The following is a 19,136-nucleotide window of genomic DNA, read 5'->3' as shown; positions in this document are numbered from 1 at the left end:
CTCAAGCTTCCCTATCATTCCCAGATGACACAGTGAAGATTTTAGAGTCAATTTGGGTGTGGAATTCCTGACTCCATCATCTACTACCTGTACCTCGGCATACTGTTACCTATTTCATACCCCAAAACCTTTTTTAAATTGTGAAAGATAATATAGAGATGCCCCAAATTAAATGCCTGATGCACAGGAAAAGTTCAGAACTTTTCTTTCTCCATTTTCTCTTTCTCTATAACAGTAAATGGAATTTGGAAGGGTTCTATGTTTCCTGAGGGAAATATTGACTGTGCTTGGTACAGGAGAGGATGATAGGAAAATGTTCCATGGTGTTAGGTCCCCTTTTCCTAAGTCATCTGGACCACAGCCCATCTTGGGAGTTTGATTAAGACAGAAAAATTAAAAGGAATTAGTCGGTACCTTGGTCCTTCTCGGAAGGTCCTTCTCTGAAGCTCCCTAACTAGGTGTTTCAGCCTGATTTCAGAACTGCATTCCCAGCAGGGCTGCTGTAGCCTAATATGACTTAAGGTGGGATATTTGAGCTGGGAGATCATGGAGAAGCAGAAAGAAAGAGAAGAAAAAAAAAAAAAAAGAAAGAAAGAAAGAGGGGGTAGCAAGACACCGGGGGTTGGGGTGGGGGAAGAGGAGAGGTAGAAGAGAACAGAAGAAGGAGCAAGCAATAAGAGAAATAGGAGATAGTGACCTGGGGCTGCATACTGACACGGATGGGAGAAGCAGTGTGTGTTGTGAGTGTATTTCTTTGGGGTCAGAATCAAAGACAGGGCTGTTTCAGGAACCATGGCCCAGGATCTGAACCTGAGCCAAAAGCTGAGGGAAGACAAGAACTGTCCAAGCGAAAATGGGAGACGTTTCTACCAGGCAGAACCAGAAAATCCCTCCCCTGGTCAGTGGCTGGAGAGCTGTCCGTGGTGCTGACTGCCCGTCCTTTGGAGCAGAGAGGCGAAGGAAGGAGGAACTTTGAGCTGGCTACTGGTCACTCTGTCTCCTCCTTCCCTCCTCAGTCCTGCACTTCTCAGACACAGGCTCACTCTCTTTTCATCTCTATTCCCTTTCCACCTCGCCAATTAAATATTTTCTTCTCAAGTTTTCAATTCCTCACTCAAGAATGTCCTTTCCATTTTGTTTCAAGACTCCTCTTCCTCTAATTAATTCACTAGCCTCTAGATCTTTTAGGTCTAGTCATCACATCTCTCTCTTATCACCCTTTGGATAATAAAAACATTAGTAACAATAGCAACTGTAGTTAAAGGTAGCATGCTTTGAGCACTCAGTATGTGCCAGGGAGTAGTCCAAATTTTCTTAGCTATATTAACTCATTTAAGTATTACACCAACCATGTTAGTTGGTAGTTCTATTTTCCTGTTATACAGATGAGGAATTAAGACTTAAGAGGTAAGTGATTTGGCCAAGATCACATAGCTGTAGGATTCTGACTTGTCTAGAGCCAGCGCTTTTACTGAATCTGGTTTCCTTTAAATTTCTCATCAATTTTTCGTTATTGTTCCCTGCCCCTTCATCTGGTACCTTCATCGATGCCGACCCTTGCCTCGGCTTCCAGGGACTTCAGGAGCCCTGACTGCTGATTTGGTTTAAATTTTAAAAAAGGAAGCAAAGTAAGCAAGCATACAGAATATGCACTGTGTGAGAATTCAGATTGTGTTCTGGCCTTCGTTTCTACTTTAGGAAGAGGCCCCCGTGTCAGCAGCCCCAGCCGGCATCTCAGACTAAATGGGGAGTCTTTGGTTCTGTGTATCAATGCCTTAGCCCCCGTATCCTCGCCCCTTTCCTCTCTCTGTGGTATGGAGAGAACTTTGCGTCTCCTCAGCGTCTCACTCCTACGTCCTGCCCACGTAGAGAAGCAATCGCTTAATTCTGGGAGGTTACACGGGCTCGTGCCTACACACACAGAAAAACAAACAGTCTTAAGTACTCATAGAGAGGCACTAGATACAAACGGACCCCACACTCGGATAGTTACGCACCGACACGCAAGCACCCGCATACCCAGAAACACTCGGATACTCGCGACGCGCACAGCTCCAGACACGCTGAAGAGCATCACGACGCGGGGGTCTGCGCATACACGCCACATACAGTCCCTCCGGGTGCTCAGACTCGGAGACGCGCCACCCTAGCCCCGGACCCACGGGACTCCCTGGGGGCTCTGGCTTCAGCCCACCCAGGCCTCCCCTCCCTCCGAGGAGGAGGCCTCCCTTCCTCCGTCCTCTCTCTGCTCCTCCTCCTCCGCCTAAAGATGCACAAAACACTCCTCGGAATAAACCCTGGCTCCTGGCTCCTCCCCGCCCGCCCCCCGGCAGCCGCTCCCCCATTCATTTTCGCCCGTCGCCGGGTAAGTCCCTCCCCCCGCGTAGCCCGGCCTCCGCTGCTCCCCGCCCGGAGACCGCGGCGCACTTGGACTTCCCTCTCCATTCGCTAGCCGCCTCGCTCCCGGGCCCCACGGCTGCGAACTGATCTGGCGCGGGGAGGGAGGGAGGAGGCAAGCGCAGGCGAGCGAACGGGCGAGAGAGGGAGAGAGCGAGCGAGCCACCGCCGGGGAGCCGGGAGGCAGAGGCAGTAGTGACCGCCTTCCGGAGCCGGGATTCATGCCTGTCCTCGGGACCAGCGAAGGGGTCTTGACGGCTGAGTATGAGCCAGGCTGCTAGGAGCCAGGTACCCCCACGCCTGCAGTCCCCGCGCCGTTCCCGGTATGCGAGCTGGACGCAGGGCTCTCCCAAGTTCCCTCCGAGCCGAATAAAAAGCGTCCGCCCGCAGCTCTCCGCCAAAGACGGACATTGACTCCAGGTAAGGCAGCGCCGGGCGCCGCGCCGGCAGCCCCGCTGCCCTTGGAGACCGCCCGGGACCGCATGCGGGGCGCCCCCGCCCGCCCGGCCCCTCCCCCTCCCTGCACCCTCCCGCGCTGCCCTCGGCCGCCCCGCCGCCTGCGAGTCCTCGCAGGTCCCCAGGAGGGAGGGGTGTCTCCGTATTCTGGGGCGCAGAGGGTTAAATGCGGGTCTCAGTAAGTGGCGTGTGTGTTCCCAGCGCGCTCCCGACGTGTGTACCATGGTGAGAACTTGATATGGTGCTAGTGTGTGTTTGCGTGTGCGGCGTCGTTTGCGTTCGATGCGTGTGTTTGTGATGTGTGTATGTGTTTGTGCGTGTGTGTGTGTGTGTGTGTAGGGGAGGGGTGAAGAAAGGTCCTATAACCTACTTAAGGCACGATGTGTGTGCATGTTTGTACGTGTGTGTTTGTATGTGCGCTCTTGTCTCTTTTTAATTAGGTCTCTCTGGCGCACAGGGAATCGGATCCTTGTTTTAGGATCACGTAGCCATCGGGAAACCCGCTGTGGACTCCGTCTGGGGCTCTGGGCTTGGGATTTGGCAAGGATTCTGGGCACCGGGATGGTACCTTATTCAGCCCAGTGTTGGTACCCTTGAAGGAAGATTTCTCCAAAGGATGGGGATCTGCTGCACTTGGACTCACCGTTTAATATGAAAGAGAAATGGCCAAACTGAGGCAATGAGACGCTGTCACTTTAAGTCCCACACTGGGCAGATTCCAGGATCCTGGTGGGAATTTGGAGTCACTGGGTAGTGGGTGACGAAAGGAGAGAAGTCATCTGTGGACTCATCTGGGGCTTGGCAAGTCCGGGTAGAGTCTACCCTGCCTCTCTCTGTTTGTAATCATAACAGCATTACAACCCCTCCTGCTTTTGGTGCTCTGGGGAGGATCTGGGCAAGTTTGCATGGATGCCCCTCAAGGGAGAGGAGAAAGGGCCCTCAGGGACTTGCTCATCCATCATAGCTACAGAGAATTGCAGAGGAAATCTCATTTGGGGGCAGCTCTGGGAAACATGGTAGGAGATGGATGGGGCACTTTCCTAAGACAGGTCCGTCATTCCCTTCCCCATTCCAGGCTTGGGCAGTCCCAAGAGAATCTTTTCCTATATTGTGCCTCCTCATGGCTCCCCTGGGCTTAGGAGGGTACTGGGAGAAGGCAGAGAGGCAGTGTGTGTCTGTGTGTGCACGCGTGTGTGCGCATCTGTGTGTCCGTGTTTCAGTACTGAGGGAGACCTACAATTTGGGAACTGGTTGTGGGTGGGGAACTCATGGTGGAATGTGGCGGTAATTGACTTAAAACTGCTGCTGATGTGCACCTCGCAAACTGCCAAGGGCACACGGGTGGTGGGAAGAATCTCAGTAAGGAAGACAGTCCCTCTTTCCTCTTTCCTCTGCCTCCTAGGAGGCGGCCCTGCTAAGTCCCTTGGCCTCCCTGGCCAGGTCCTGTTAGGCTTGGATTCCAGGGCCAGCCATTGATTTGATTCCCGGATGCCTCTTAAAGGCTTGCCCTACTCAGCAAAAAATGCTGAGTTTTACTGCTGTTAGCATGGCTTCCAGACTCCGGCAGCTGTTAGTTTCCCAAGGTAAGAGGCAGCCATTCAGCTCTTAGGCAGTGAGGCTCCAGAGGACAAGGGCTGAGGTGCTGGGCCACAGCCTCTTGTCTGCCTCAGCAGGAAGAGGCCCCTGAATAGGCCTTCTAGGGGGAAACATAAAAATATACTTGTCTTAAATACTTACATGTATTTATTTCTCTTCTGGGGAGAGATAAAAGCTAACGTGTTTGCAGGAACCTGCCCTGGCGGGTGGGGGGCGGTGCTACCTGCAGGCACATGCAGACACATTGCTCTCTGGTCAGAGGCTGATGTTTCAGGCAGAAGCCTTCACACGGCCACAAGGAATCTGCTTTGGGAAACTTGCGTCAGAGCAGAGATCCCTGGTTCACTTTGCTTGGGGTGTGTGAAGGCAAAAGAGGAGACCCCATGTTAGGAATTGCTCTCATCTTATTTTTTTAAAATACATAGACAGTCAAAGCTGGAAAGAATATTAAAGAGCAGACAGCAGGAGTCTGTAGCTAGAGAGGACGTGAGAACTCCCCAACCTTCTCCAATGAGTTGGTGGGATGCCCAGGTCTAAAACCTGTGGTGCGTGACACCCAGATCCATGTCCTTTCTTCTCATATCGCTCTCCACCCCTACCCTGCCACCATGCTCCCATCCAAGATAATCACTTGTCTTCCCTCATCAAACTTCTCCTTTCAGAGATGCATTTCAGAGCTGCTCCATCTGGAAACATGACCTGGAGAGAAAAGGTCCAATGCTTTAATCACAGTCCCTATTAGACAGACAGACAGACAGACACACACACACACACACACACACACATTCAGAGAACATACATTCTTTCTCCAGTGCCTTCAGAGAATTACGGACAGCCAGAGACCCATACTGACCATGCCTAGTAGACAGAAGCCAGCAGAGCATCTGGACTGTACCTGAGCTCTTTATTAAGAAATGTTTTGCTTTCCAGAAAGTCAAGTGTCCACCCATCTAGTGATGCAAATACTTCAGGCAAATTCATTTCTTTACGTTAATGAGACTTACCTCTCTACAGTCATATGTATTGCCGTCATAGGAGCATACACAAGCACACACACATAGATGCAGTCACCTGGACATGTGCAGATTCAGAAATCCTTTCTACTTGCTATATTTCCCAGAAGAGAATTGCAACCTCCACACCAAATTGCATTCCCCTATGTGAAAGCATCACCCACACAAAGACTGGGACTTATAGTCCCAGGGAAGGGGAAGTGTAAAGTCCTATGAAAGATGTGCTCTTAAGAAGTCAGAATCAGGCCCAAGCAAAAGTGAGCTCCTGGACTTCTTGGTGCTTGGTTTCAGGGTGCAGGTGAGCATGGAGGGAGAAAACAGGAGTTTCAGGCCCATCTGCAGTAGAGCCTTTCCACACAGGCTTTTCTGGGGCTGGATGGCACTTTAGCTCCCAGAAGGGGGAGCTGTGACTCCATTTCAACCAAGAAGAAACAGCTCAGAGATTCCAAATCAGCTGTTGGGCCCCTGTTGAGTTTAGACAGCCCAGCTCAGGCTGCAGCGAATATATTTGAAATTGTACAGGCAGGGACCCTAGAAACACTCTCCCCTGGCCACTCCAAATAAGACATCTCCTCTTAATGCTTACAAGAGTTTATGCTTTTTACTGGAAAGTCCTCTATTTCTCTGGAAAGATCTGTGCCCAAGGGGCCTTCGGTTGTGGGAAGAGGCAGTTTCCGATTTGCATCCTCTCGCTTATCCCCCTCCCAGTTCCCTGGATGAGATCACCAGTACCTATGGCCTGAACAGGCCACCAGGGTTAGACACATCTGCTCTTCTTCCCTCTTTGCCTCCCCCCTGCTACAATCTAAAGATGAACAAATTGTCCACTAAACTCCAGGTACTCATACGATAGACAAGACGGGGGTCATGTGAAGAGGACAGGTCTTCAAATGTCATTCTCCAAATAATTCCCCTAATTGTTCTCCATTTAAACCCCTTCTGCAAGGAATACCTCTGTCTTTCCTCCATCTCACAACGTCAGCCTCACATTTTTAAAAATCCTACCTGTATTTCAACATGCAGCTCAAATGACTTTTCCAGGAAGTCTTCCCCACAGCTTATTTTGCAGTTAATCTCTTTCTACCCTGTCCTTGCATATAATTTTGTCTGACACTCTGTTTTAGCTTGCGTCTTTCCTCACCCTGTCTCCTAGCTCTTTGGGCCTGCATCTTGCTTGCCCTCTTCAGGACGGTCAAAGATCTCAGGAGCACCTTTTGTCCCCAGGAACTGACACAGGGTAGTTGTTCTAGAAACGTTTGCTGTTACATCTGAAGCCCAGACTCATCAGCAGCTGTAATTTCTCTCTCTCTCTTTCCGATAATTGTTTCATATTCACTCAAAGCAATGCAATAATGGCTTCAACACTACACCCCTTTTGCCAACGATGTAGGGATACCAATAACGATACACAGGCCGGTAAACTTCTGTCCTTCTTAGAAATGAAGATTTCCCTGCCGTGTTCCAGGGTCTTTAGTTTTGTCCTTATTTAATCTTCCTGCTCACCCAATGAGACAGATACAGCCCCTTTTTTACAGAAGAGGGAAGTGAAAGGATGGAGCGGGCCCTCCACATAACCGACAGAGCTAGACTTTGAGTCTAAGACCGCCTTGCTTCGGTATCTCTGCCTTTCCCAGTGTACCGCTGAGTTAATGGTGGCCATCGTGGACGGCTAACAGGGTTGGGTTGTTCACTAGATGCCAGGAAGAGTTGGGGGGCATATCATTAACTCTTTGAAATTGATGTTTCATGATGTATTCATCAAGGAATCTCAGTGTTTTAAGATTTCACTGTAACCAAATCATTCTCATTATTCAAAATTAAGAATCCGTTTTGTAATAACCATAGCACGTGGCCACTCAGCCTCATTTCTAGTACTTTGAGCAATAGCGACTTTGTCACACAAACCAGCCTATGTTGTCCAGGGAGAGCTTTGTTGAATTGTTTCCTCACCTTGACACTAGATCTGTCTTCTGTCCATGGGTCTCTAAAACCATGCAATACAAGTGTAATTCTCTTCCAGTCTTATAACTGCAAGTATTCCCTTTCAGACTGGATGGGCTTGTTTTCACAGCCCTGTCTCCTGTAATATCCATTCAGGCCTTGCACCAAGCTGGATGTTGTCCTAGACATTGTCTAGTTTATCCTACTTACAGGGTAAGCCACAAAAAGGAGAGGGGAAATTGAGTGAGGATTAAAAGGAACGTTCATTCACGTACTGATTTGGCTAGTATTTATCGGCTGCCTACTATTTTTCAAGCCTTGCTGTAGACCCGTGCTGCCACAGAACTTTCTGTGATGCTGGATAGGCTTTCCATGCTGGCCAGTATGGTGGCCCATAACCACAAGGGACTGCTGAGCACTTGAAACATGGGTAGTGTAACTGATAAATGGGTTTTTAATCTTACTTGAGTTTTATTCGTTTTTAAAATCTAAACTGTTGTATGTGGATAGTGGCTACTGTATTGAATAGCGCAGATCTAGACGTAAGAAATGTAGCATCAGCATGGTCCTCTTCTCATGGAGCTGATGATCTAGTGGGGAGAGATTGCTAACAGATGAGTAAATACATAGGCAAGCAGAATATAAATATATAGTAGAATATAATAGCAGAATATATAGCAGAATATAAATATAATAGTAAATATCATGCAAGTAAAAATTGGGGCTAATACGCTAGAAAGAAATATAGGTCACAGAACTTTAGGGTCATCAGGAAAAGAACCTTTGGAGAGGGTGATATTAGAACTGAGATTTAAATGGAAAGGACCCACCCAACCACATGATTAAGAGGGGAAATTCTATCAAAGGAAGAGAACAGTGATGGTGTCACTAGGCGGGGTCAGCCTACGGGATGGTGGGACTGAAGCTTTTGCCTGAGAAAGAGAGCATCATAAGATGAGAATAAGGTAGGGAGAGGCCAGATCACAAAGGCCTCATACAGGGTGAGCGGCGAGAAATGTAGACATCTCCCCTTTGAAATCTCCCTGCCTAGGAAGTAAGTAGTCTGAGGACTGCGCTGAGGAGAGTTTGGAGATTGACAGAGCTCATCGTTACGTATTCTCTCTGGGTTTTCATCGTGTCCATTTTTAATCAGTCATTTCAGTGAATGCTTCTAATCTTAATTCCTAGTCCTGCTCTGAGTGCTGTGAACTCTGGAAATTCGCAAATCTAAAGGGAGGAGGGGAGGACCTGAAGAGGGAAAAATGGCTAGAAAAGGAGGAGGGGGATGGATACCTGGGGAGAAGGTAATTGAAATGAAGTCTGATGAAAAAGAATGAAAGCTAGAATCAGTTAGGATCAGCAAATATTTATTGCATCTCTTGTCTGGGAAAGGCCTTGAACAAAATGGCTTAGCGGGTATGGTGATGAAATCTGCCAGGATTAGATGAGATTTGCAAATCCATAAATGATTGTCTTTCATGGGGGACTGATCATTGTCATTTCAGAAGTTCTGGGAGACTTTGTGGAAAGGGAAGATTCAAGGAAGACACAGAGGTGGTGATAGTGGGAGGAAGGAGGCTGTGACTATAAGGTGTCAGAGATCAGAGACAATATCTTTTCGTTTTATGTCTTCATTAACTCCAAGTCTCATATACTAAGACCACAGGGACTCAGGGTACCTGATTCTAGTCCTAGCTCCTACCACCATGTATCTGGACTACCTTAAGAATGCATCTGCCCTTCTCTGACCTTGCCTTCTGCAAACTGAGAAGGACCATAGAGTGGCCTGCTTTACAGAAGGGATTTGCTCAGCTTTATGGAAATGGTGCATGACGAAATTCTTGCAAAAGCAGAGAGAGAGACCCACACATGATAGTCACGCTTCATCATAAGGTACAGATGTCTTCTCAAAAGCAAATCAAAAAGAAGTCATGACTCAGGGCACAGATTGTAACTCAACATAGGGTTGCTGAGTGGGAAAGCTCTGCCTTTCTTGTAACGCTTAATATCAGAGTGATTAAGTGGTAGCATGAAACCAGCTGTCCTCTTGGAACATGGTAGCCTAGAAAGGCTGCCTAGAAATCCATAGACAGTCCTTGCTACTGAGGGGGCAGAGAAGACAATTAAGAAGATAATGAGGCTGAGGGAAAAGTGAAATTAATTTCTTTTTGCATGTGAGGGTGAAGGGGATCTTCATTTCTCAAAGGAACTATATTTTGGAGATTGAGCTGGCCTGAAGGAGAACACACTGGAAAAGACAGGGTGTGGGAAAGTCAAGGGTGGGAAACCGCCCGGCCTGTCTGCTGCCCATAGGCGGGCACCCGTAGGAAGGAAGGCCTGTGGCGGACACGGAAGGCATCGTTCTGAACAAATCTTGTTCTCAGTTTGTGGAGATTTTCTCACGGGGTGCAGAGCTATATACAACAATGTCAGGCCATCTTGGGAACAGCAAAGAGACTGTATGCCCCCCAAGGGTGAGGTGGTAGATGCATAAGGCAATTAACAAAAGCAAGATGCAGTCGTTTTTGTGCAAACTGCAAAGGTCGGATCAGCGGGGCTCCCAGTAAATGGCCCATCTGAACAGCTAGAACCCTTTGTAAGGGTTAACCCAATACTGGCCCGCAGGGGTTTCTGAGATATAATTTATCTAGCCTTTCAGAGTCCTGCGAATGAGCCAGTGGGAACCTCTCTGAGAAATAATGGATCCAGGGGGTATTGTGGAGCGGCCGAGTTACAGACTACAAGCTGATTCAGATGGAGGGAGGGCAGCCATTTAGGATACGATTGCTCTTTAGAGAGCTCCTGCTTCTGAGTGGTCAGTTTTTATACATGTGAATTTCTCGTGGGCCGTGGGATCCCTAGAGATTCCGGAAACCCCAAGATCAGTCTGGAAGAGCGTCTGAGCACTGTGACAGAGACTCTACCTTAAGAATGTTGGGTTACACAGTGGTTGATAAGCTGAACTTCTCACAGAATTTCATGGGTTCTGAATTTACAGGCGCATGGTAGGGGAAGGACCCACACGAAGCCTTAGCTGATGCTATAAAAACATCTACACAAAACAGAGGAATCATTAAAAAAAAAAAGAAAATCAGCACTTCGGTGTATTGGGAATTCAGAGAAAGATGGAAATGTACGTTACACGGCAGAGGCTGGTAATATGGTTTTTGTGCTGGAACAAATTTTGGAAGCATGACTCTTTGAGATGTCAGTGGGCCTCATCATATGCCATTGCCAGGGGTAGATGAGGCTAGGTGGGAAGGGTGGTGTGGATGAGAGGGGTCATCAAGAATTTTATTCTGAATGCATATCAGCAGGACAGCATCATTCAGAGTCCAGTGAAGCCTTACAAATGATCCCTGAAAATATTTCTAGATCAGCCGGAATTCTACCTGCCCTCTCCTTTCATTTCTGATGGTGGGAATTATGCATTTAGGCAGAGCCTAGGATGGAACTGGAGGAGATCTGGAAGGGTCTTCACCCACAGTGTTCAGAGATGGCTGAAATGTCACAGTGAGAAAGCCAGTGTTGAAGTGGAAGAGTGTGTGTGCCAAGCACACCACCAGTTCCTTGTGCGGGAACGGGCACTCAATGTAGACGTCCTGTCGCATGTTCTCAGCAAGCTCATGCATGAGCGGTATCACTGCCCATTCGGTGCTCGGTGCAGCGGTGCTGCTCAGTCGAGGCCGCGCACGGAGCCAGTCGCGTGGAGAATTTGTACTATTTCTGCCCTGCTGGAAAGTGCAGTGGCTGGAAGCTTGGTCGCCGGACTTTGTGCCACCTCTGCAACTGGCTATCCCTGTGACCTTGGCCAGATTACCTGATTTTCTATGCCAGTCTCCTCATCTGTAAAATGCGGGTAGCAGTAGTCAGTCTTCATAGAGACATTGCGGGGTCTTCATGAGTTTATGCGGTAGGTGCTTTGAACAATGCCTGACAGACTATCACCATTATATAAATGTTAACTATTATGACTGTTGTCTTTATTATCATTACTATACCCTGTGGCACTAGACGAGGTATTGCCCATGCCCCAGGTTTGTTCCCCAACTGGAAATGTTCTGTAGGAAAGAGATTATCCCTGGGTTCGAGGCATGACCTTGCAAACGAGCTTTCTCAATCGTCTTTGCCAATCCTGTGCCCTAATGTGGCAATGTGATACCAGCAGGTAGGGGAGAGATGAAGAGAGTGGGAAAAGGCCAAAGATTCAAAGTGATTGAAGCAGATTTTTAAATTCTTTCTGTCACCGTGTGTCTGAAACCAGATCTGTTAATAGCTGTACAATCATCAAAAAGTCATCAGGGCTTTTCGGCCTTAGGGCTGAAAAGTCATCTTCAATACGGTCTGGGTCAACTTTCTCATTTTTTTTACATATACATTTTTTCCTCTTTAGAATCAAACTGAATCTGAATTGGTTGTGGTACCTCGTCCCCTGCGGCCTGCGTCACTGTAACTCTTGGTTTGATGCTCTAATCTTTCACTTTTGGTAAGGTCTGGGTATTCAGCAGATGTCTATGGGCAAGCAGCTGATTGACAGCAGGCTGCATGTGCTCCTGTGAACCTTGTTTATCCTTCTCCTCCTCACAACGACTTTCCTCTGTCTTGTCTTTATCATGTTTCTTAACAACTGCTTGCATATCTTACCATGTTTCATCTTATTCAGGCTTCACAGTCACTTTCTGAAGTTGGAATTATTCTCCCCATTTTCCAGATGAGGACCTCATGGCTCAGAGGTGAAAAGATTTGCTCCAAGATATGCAGTTAGTAATAGCATGACATCTCAAACCCATATCAAGCACCAAACATAACGTCCTTCCACTGAACTCCCCTCCCTCCGCACACCCACTAAGGCATGGTCCAGTCCTTAGCAGCTTGATGGCTTCCCCAAATCAAGGTGGATTCTTGCTGTTTGCTCTCTATTGTTTTAGTCCAGGTACATTGTTTCAAATGTTTAAGCCTTCCGTCACATCAGCTCTGCCCTTAATCCCAGTCTTGTATGTGCCTAAATGAGAACGGCATCTATCTTACGTGTTCCAGGAGATGTTATAAATGGTGCCACTGGAGGGACACTTCTTAAATCTCCCTAATAACCTGCATTTTGCTTTCTCTCCGTCTTTATCTGTTGGCATCATGAGTATCTTCCACTCTTCCAGTGCTTTCTGGCTGCCAACTACATAGCTGCTTGAAATAGAAATTTAACTTCACAGTGCCTCAGCAGGAAACCTCAGCTCAGCACGTTTATTTGGACCCTCAGTTGCCGAAGTTCCTGTGTTGTTGAGACTAGGACCAGTGGTCATAGAATAAGCTCCTTTCTCACTCTGAACTCTGGCCAAAAACCACGGTCTTACTTTTCTTGAGAACAGAATTGCCGAAGCCACTTCTGGTAACAGTAGCAGGTTTAAAAGTAGCTCAGGAAATAGACGGGTGGAGGTGGCATGAATTGTGATGGGCAGATGTTGCAAGAGAAAAGCCATAGATAGAATATATATTATGTTTTATATATATATATATATATATATAGAGAGAGAGAGAGAGAGAATATGTATATGTGTGTATTCTCTCTGTATATACAGACAGATATCTAAATATAATCTCTCTTTTCACACACACACACGCATACACATGAGTGTTTAAAGGAGTATTGAATGTAGTTGAGAACAGGTAGAAAGGAGAAAAGTGATAAATATAGAGGGAAATTTCCAAGGCAGAGTTCTCTCTATTAATGAAACATGAGCCCAGATATGGTCATAAGATCATCTATTGTCAGAATGTGATCGGGGAAAGGGTCTTCCAGCTGAAAATGAGATGGGGAGATTGGGTTGGGGAGAAAGAGGGGGTGGAACAAACTGGGAGATTGGGATTGATGTATACACACTATTGACACTGTGTATAAAATAGACGACTGATGAGGACCTGCTGTGTGGCTCAGGGGGCCCTCCTTAGCACCCTGTGGCAACCAAAACTGGAAGGGAATCCAGAAAGGAGGGGACCTGTGTACACAGAGAGCTGATTCATTTTGCTGTACAATACAAACTAGTACAGCACTGCAAAGCAGCTATACTCCAATAAAAATTAATTAAAAAGAGGGGAAAAAAAAGCAGTGATACAAATGAGATGAGGCTGGTCCATAAACCTACACAAAAACAAAATATTCAGGTTCCCTAGTAATCAAATAAATGAACATAGCAATGTGATGCCACACAACATCCTCAAAATGTGTTTTTTTTAATGCCAGCATCCAGTCTTGGCAAGAACGAAGGGAAAAAGACACTCTCCTGGGGCATTGGCAGAAATCTTTATTGAATACAACCTTTTATGAAATGCAACTTTCATTCTTTCATTTAAGAAACAAACAGGCATTGTTTATCGAGCACTTGTTCTGTGTAAGACATTGTTCTAGGAGCTGTAAATGTAGCAGTGAGCAAAATCGACTCAGCCCTACCTTCTTGGAGCTGACATTCTCGTGCGGGAAAAGAGAAATAAATAAACAAGCAAACTTATAGTGTGTCAGGTGGAGGCGGAGCGTAGTGTGATGGGAGAGGGCGGGCTGATTTGGCAGATGGGCAGTGGCAGTTCTCAGTGAGATGTTGGGATCCGGCAGAGGTCTGTAGAAAGTCAGGGGAGAGCCCTGCAGACATCTGCGAAGAGCATTCCAGCTAGAATCAAGTCCCTGAGGTCAGCCTGTGTTCCGGGAACAGTGAGGAGACCAGCTGGGGCTGCGGTGAGGTGACCAGGAGGAGGGAGGGAAGAAGAGGGGTGCCTTGGGACAGGGGCAGATCCCTCTTCCCATCTCTACCACCATCATTGTCTCTGTCCCTGTTTTTTTAAAATAAGATGCAAATCCTTTCATTTTAAGAAATTTCCCATTCTAAGAAGTAATTAATTATTTGTGTGAAAAATAGGAACTCTATTAGAGTGTTCGGGGAAAAAAAAAGAAACAGCAAAACAAAGCATACCATGGAACATCTAGAGTCATTCACAATGCTAGCAGGGAAGCACACTGATACGTTAGGAGGTGGGGTGAAAAGAGGGAACCTGTGAAACGGGGCCAGCGGTGGTACCTCCCTGATGTTTGGCTATGAGAATGAATGTCACGTGCATAAAGCACTTAGCAACATGCTTGGCATACTGTACGTGCTGGATCAGTGGCACTCATGATGACTTTTATTGATATGGATAAATTTTTTGGTAACCTAAGTTAAAAAAAAAGCATAAGGTACAGAATATTGTGTATAGCATGCTATTTTTAAAAAAATCCCTAATATTTGAGTGATTATCTTGGGTGATAGGCTATGAGTGAATTTCAGTCTCTCCTTTATGCGTACCTGTAGCGCCTAATATTTCTTTAATGAATGTGTGTTACTTGGCTAATGAGTGTTTTAATAGTAGGATGTGGTGGACCAGTGAACAGTTCTTGCTAGAAAAAAAACCCAAGGCAGAGACCTGTGCTTTAATGCAGAGTTTGCTAAATTTCTAAGTCATTTGTCCTAAACCAAATTTAAATGGACTCAGTCTTTTTTTATTCCTTGACCTTGGCCTGAGCAATTGTAGTTATAAAAACCAAATATTTGGTAAGTAACTTATGCAATGCAGTATACACTAAAGTAGCTATCATGCCCTTGGAAACAAACTGAGTCCATCGTCACCTTGCTGTCCACCTAGAGAGATCTACCGTATCTGCTTGGCTTTATTACTCTTGTTTAAGAGTTGAGTAAAGGGTTCCAAGGCTTTAAAAGAATGACTTGAAATCATTGGTTTAAACATTAAACAGTCTCTAAAGGGGATTTAAAAATGATAGATTTTGTCCTCAATTAAGTCATTGTCTTGAGCTCTTTTGGAGGATATGTATGGCTCTGACATATCCCCAAAGGCTAAGTGGGAAGAGAAGGCATATAGAAGACTGTGTCTTTGCCACCTTTGTAACCCCAATATAATTGCCCTCAAAGATTGAATGAATTCACAAAGGTATACATGAGCTATATTCGAGGCAGCCTCTTCTGGCAATGAAACACTCCATAGGAAGCCTGAGGAGTGAAAGCGTGCCAGTCCAAGTAGCCCAGGAGAGGGTTGGTGGTGTTGTGGTTTAGTCACTTAGTCGTGTACGACTTTTGTGACCCCATGAACTGCAGCATGCCAAGCTTCCCTGTCCTTCACCAGCTCCTGGAGTTTGCTCAAACTCCTGTCCATTGAGTCAGTGATGCCATCTAACCATCTCATCCTCCTGCCCTCAGAGTTGGGACAGGCAGTGGCATTGGAGGGAAGGATCAGACTTCATGGAAATGGAAAGGGGAAATTCCACATAGAGGAAGTGGTTGGCACAAAGCCACGCCCGCAATCTTGTGTCTGTTTTCATCACAGAACCATAGAATGTTAGAACTGAGCTAGAAGGGACCTTAGGCTCCACCACACCTGACCCTCCTCATTTCTTTGAGATAAAACTGTGAAGGCTCTGGCGGGGGAATGTCATGGCAAAGGCCTTGATCTTTAATAAAGAGGTAAGGGTGTTAAACCTAAAACCCCCAACTCTTGACTCCCAGAGTATTGGCTCCACAATTATTGACTCTTGACTCCACAATTATTCTACCAACATAACACTTTCATTTTCCAAGGTGCACATGCTATTCTGTAACTCTGAGAAAATGTCTTTGTGTGGTCAAGGAAATTTGGAAATTGCTTCAATGATTTACCCTCTTCTTGGTATGTATAAGCACATTCAAGGCTCTGACAAAGTCCTGTCATAGAGATTTTTATTTATTTTTATTTAGTTCTTAATGTTTTATATGGGGCTTCCTTGGTGTAACAAATGGTAAAGAACCTGCCTGAAAGGCAGGAGATCCAAGTTCCATCCCTGGGTCAAAAAGTTCCCCTGGGGAAGGCAATGGCACCTCACTCCCAGTATTCTTGTCTGGAGAATCCCATGGACAGAGAAGCCTGGCAGGCTATAGGCCATGGGATTGCAAAGAGTTGGACATGACTGAGCGACTAGCACTTAATTTTCTATGTGGCTTACTTTGGGAAACTCTACACTATGCAAATCTGTCTCCCATAAAAAATAAGAATATAGTGAGTATGGAAAATTTTTATATAAGCAATTCTGATGGTCCATATTATTTCAGACATGATTATCATATTAAGAAAATAATCAAAGGTGAGTAAGAAGGGAAGTTTCCCAGATTTGAAATAAATTTCACCTTCATTCCCCTCTCTTCCTTCCTTCTGCTTTGCCATTCTGCTCTCCCACTGTTTGTCTTTGCCTCCTCATTCCCCTCATCTATCCGTCTTTCAGTTTATTCCATCTTACCCCTTACTTTTCTTTGTGGAATTACTGTGTTCCACCGTCTGGACAGTCTCCAGTGGATAGGACGTCTTTCTGATCTGAGGCTCTGCTGGTCTGATAATGAGACAGATGTGCATCATGAGGTCATACAGAGAAGCTGGTACTGAAATTGGAGCATCACAGCATGTTAGGGAGAAGAGAGGAGATCTGTCTGTGTGAGCCATGAGGGGTGGCTGGATGGAGGAAGGGCCTTCCAAGTGGAGAGTGGGAGATGGAATGGGCTTGATCAGATCTGCAGTTAAGAAAGGCAGAGAGGGGAGTGGGGGAAGGGGAGAGGGGAGTCTAGAGGTCGGGTAGTAGGTTATCAAAATTGTTTAAATGACCAATAGAAATCTCCTTCTAGGCTTCAGTTCAGTTCAGTTCAGTTGCTCAGTCATGTCTGACTCTTTGTGACCCCATGAATTGCAGCACGCCAGGCCTCCCTGTCCATCACCAACTCCAGGAGTTCACTCAGACTCATGTCCATCGAGTCAGTGATGCCATCCAGCCATCTCATCCTCTGTCGTCCCCTTCTCCTCCTGTCCCCAATCCCTCCCAGCATCAGAGTCTTTTCCAATGAGTCAACTCTTCTCATGAGGTGGCCAAAGTACTGGAGTTTCAGCTTTAGCATCATTTCTTCCAAAGAAATCCCAGGGCTGATCTCCTTCAGAATGGACTGGTTGGATCTCCTTGCAGTCCCAGGGACTCTCAAGAGTCTTCTCCAACACCACAGTTCAAAAGCATCAATTCTTTGGCACTCAGCTTTCTTTATAGTCCAACTCTCACATCCATACAGGACCACTGGAAAAACCATAGCCTTGACTAGATGGACCTTTGTTGGCAAAGGAATGTCTCTGCTTTTCAATATGCTGTCTAGGTTGGTCGTAACTTTCCTTCCAAGGAGTAAGCGTCTTTTAATTTCACGGCTGCAGTCACCGTCTGCAGTGGTTTTGGAGCCTTCTAGGCTTAGGGAAGTGGCCAGGGAGCAGATGGACAGGAGAAACAGTGAAGTGGGGCATGGGAAGGGAGGGGTTAGGGATGACTTACTCCACGGTTGTGCCAGACCTGGGCCTGCTCTCTCCAAATAGTGCTTCCAGAAACAGCAGGGTCTCAATTATCTCACCGTGGGCTGGGAAATTCTAAAAAAAATAGTTCTCAAAACAAAATTAAGTTTAATTTGCTTTAATTGAAAGATAAACACATGCCATGTACAGCACTCTTTGGAGGAAGAGGAAAAGCTAGAAAATGAAATGAGCAGTTGGTTGTGGTAGACCCTTAATTATTAGAAATTCTGAATGAGAATTGGTATTGGTTGAGGACATTAATTGGAGTTAAATTCAGGAATGGGACCTGTAGGCCTTCTCTGTAGGCACTGGTTTTCTTAAATCTCTCAAGAAGTTGTTTTTATTATTATGAAGAACATTAGAATGGAGTAGAGTCTGTAAAAATACTGAATCACTATGCCATATACTTAAAATTAACACAATATTGTAAATCAATTATACGTCAATTTAAAAAAAATGAACATTATAAGGCAGTTGTGGAATAAAGGAGTACAAAATATGGGAATTCGGGCTTCCTTGGTGGCTCAGCAGTAAAGAATCTGCCTGCAAGGCGAGAGGCACAGGTTCGATCCCTGGATCAGGAAAATCCCCTGGGGAAGGAACGGGCAACCCACTCCTGTACTCTTGGCTGGGAAATCCCATGGACAGAGGAACCTGGTGGGCTGCAGTCCATGGGGTCACGGAAGAGTCAGACACAACTCAGTGACTGAACAACAGCAACAACAAAACGTGGAGTCAGACAATTAGGGTTTGGTCTTTCTCTGTCATGTCAGCTGTGTGAGCTTTGGTGAGTCCTTTCATTTCTTAGCCTCAGGCTCCTCATCGGTGAAGTGAGCATACTAATCCCTACATTATTGGATTCCTCTGAGGATTATGTGACTAATATGCTTGAACGTTCTAACATACTGCTAAGAAATGATGGAGAAGGAGGGGGGAAGATGAAAGAGGAAAAGGAAGAAAAGGTGAAGGAAGGTTAAAAGGAGGTGGAGGAAGAATCCTGCAGAGTCCAGTGGAGTCACTCAGTCACGCAGGATTTATCGAGAGCCCACCCTCTTCCACTGCTGGGGGTTGAGCCTTGCCCCTATGGCACCTCTGACAATCAGTATTCTCAACCGCTAGGCCGTAGCATGGAGTCAGAGAGGCAGGCTGGGTGGAGGGAGGTGTTTGGAAAGCCTCGAGTTGTGTTTTGGAAGCCTTTATCTCAGCTGGCCCGCCCTCTTTCTCTTCACCGCCGCTCTGCCTTCCCCGAGCAAGTTCAGATGCCGTGGCTCTGACGCAGGTTCCACGTGTCACATGAGGACACAGTCTGACAGTCACTCTCATGTCAAGGTGGTGGCGGCTTGGAATTTTTAA

The 19,136-nt window shown here is 46.5% G+C and overlaps 1 protein-coding gene across 1 annotated transcript in view; it reads left to right on the top strand.

Annotated features, from left to right (window-relative positions):
• The first annotated feature begins 2,406 nt into the window (after window positions 1–2,406).
• BRINP1 (BMP/retinoic acid inducible neural specific 1) overlaps window positions 2,407–19,136 on the top strand; it is a 200,040-nt gene continuing 183,310 nt past the window's right edge. The window contains exon 1 of the mRNA XM_006061423.4: window positions 2,407–2,817. The gene's annotated coding sequence lies outside the window, so the exon portion shown is untranslated. The remainder of the gene's footprint in view (window positions 2,818–19,136) is intronic.

This window comes from Bubalus bubalis, chromosome 3 (assembly GCF_019923935.1).
Source record: "Bubalus bubalis isolate 160015118507 breed Murrah chromosome 3, NDDB_SH_1, whole genome shotgun sequence".
Classification (NCBI taxonomy): Eukaryota; Metazoa; Chordata; class Mammalia; order Artiodactyla; family Bovidae; genus Bubalus; species Bubalus bubalis.
This window is presented reverse-complemented; position numbering and strand designations above follow the sequence as displayed.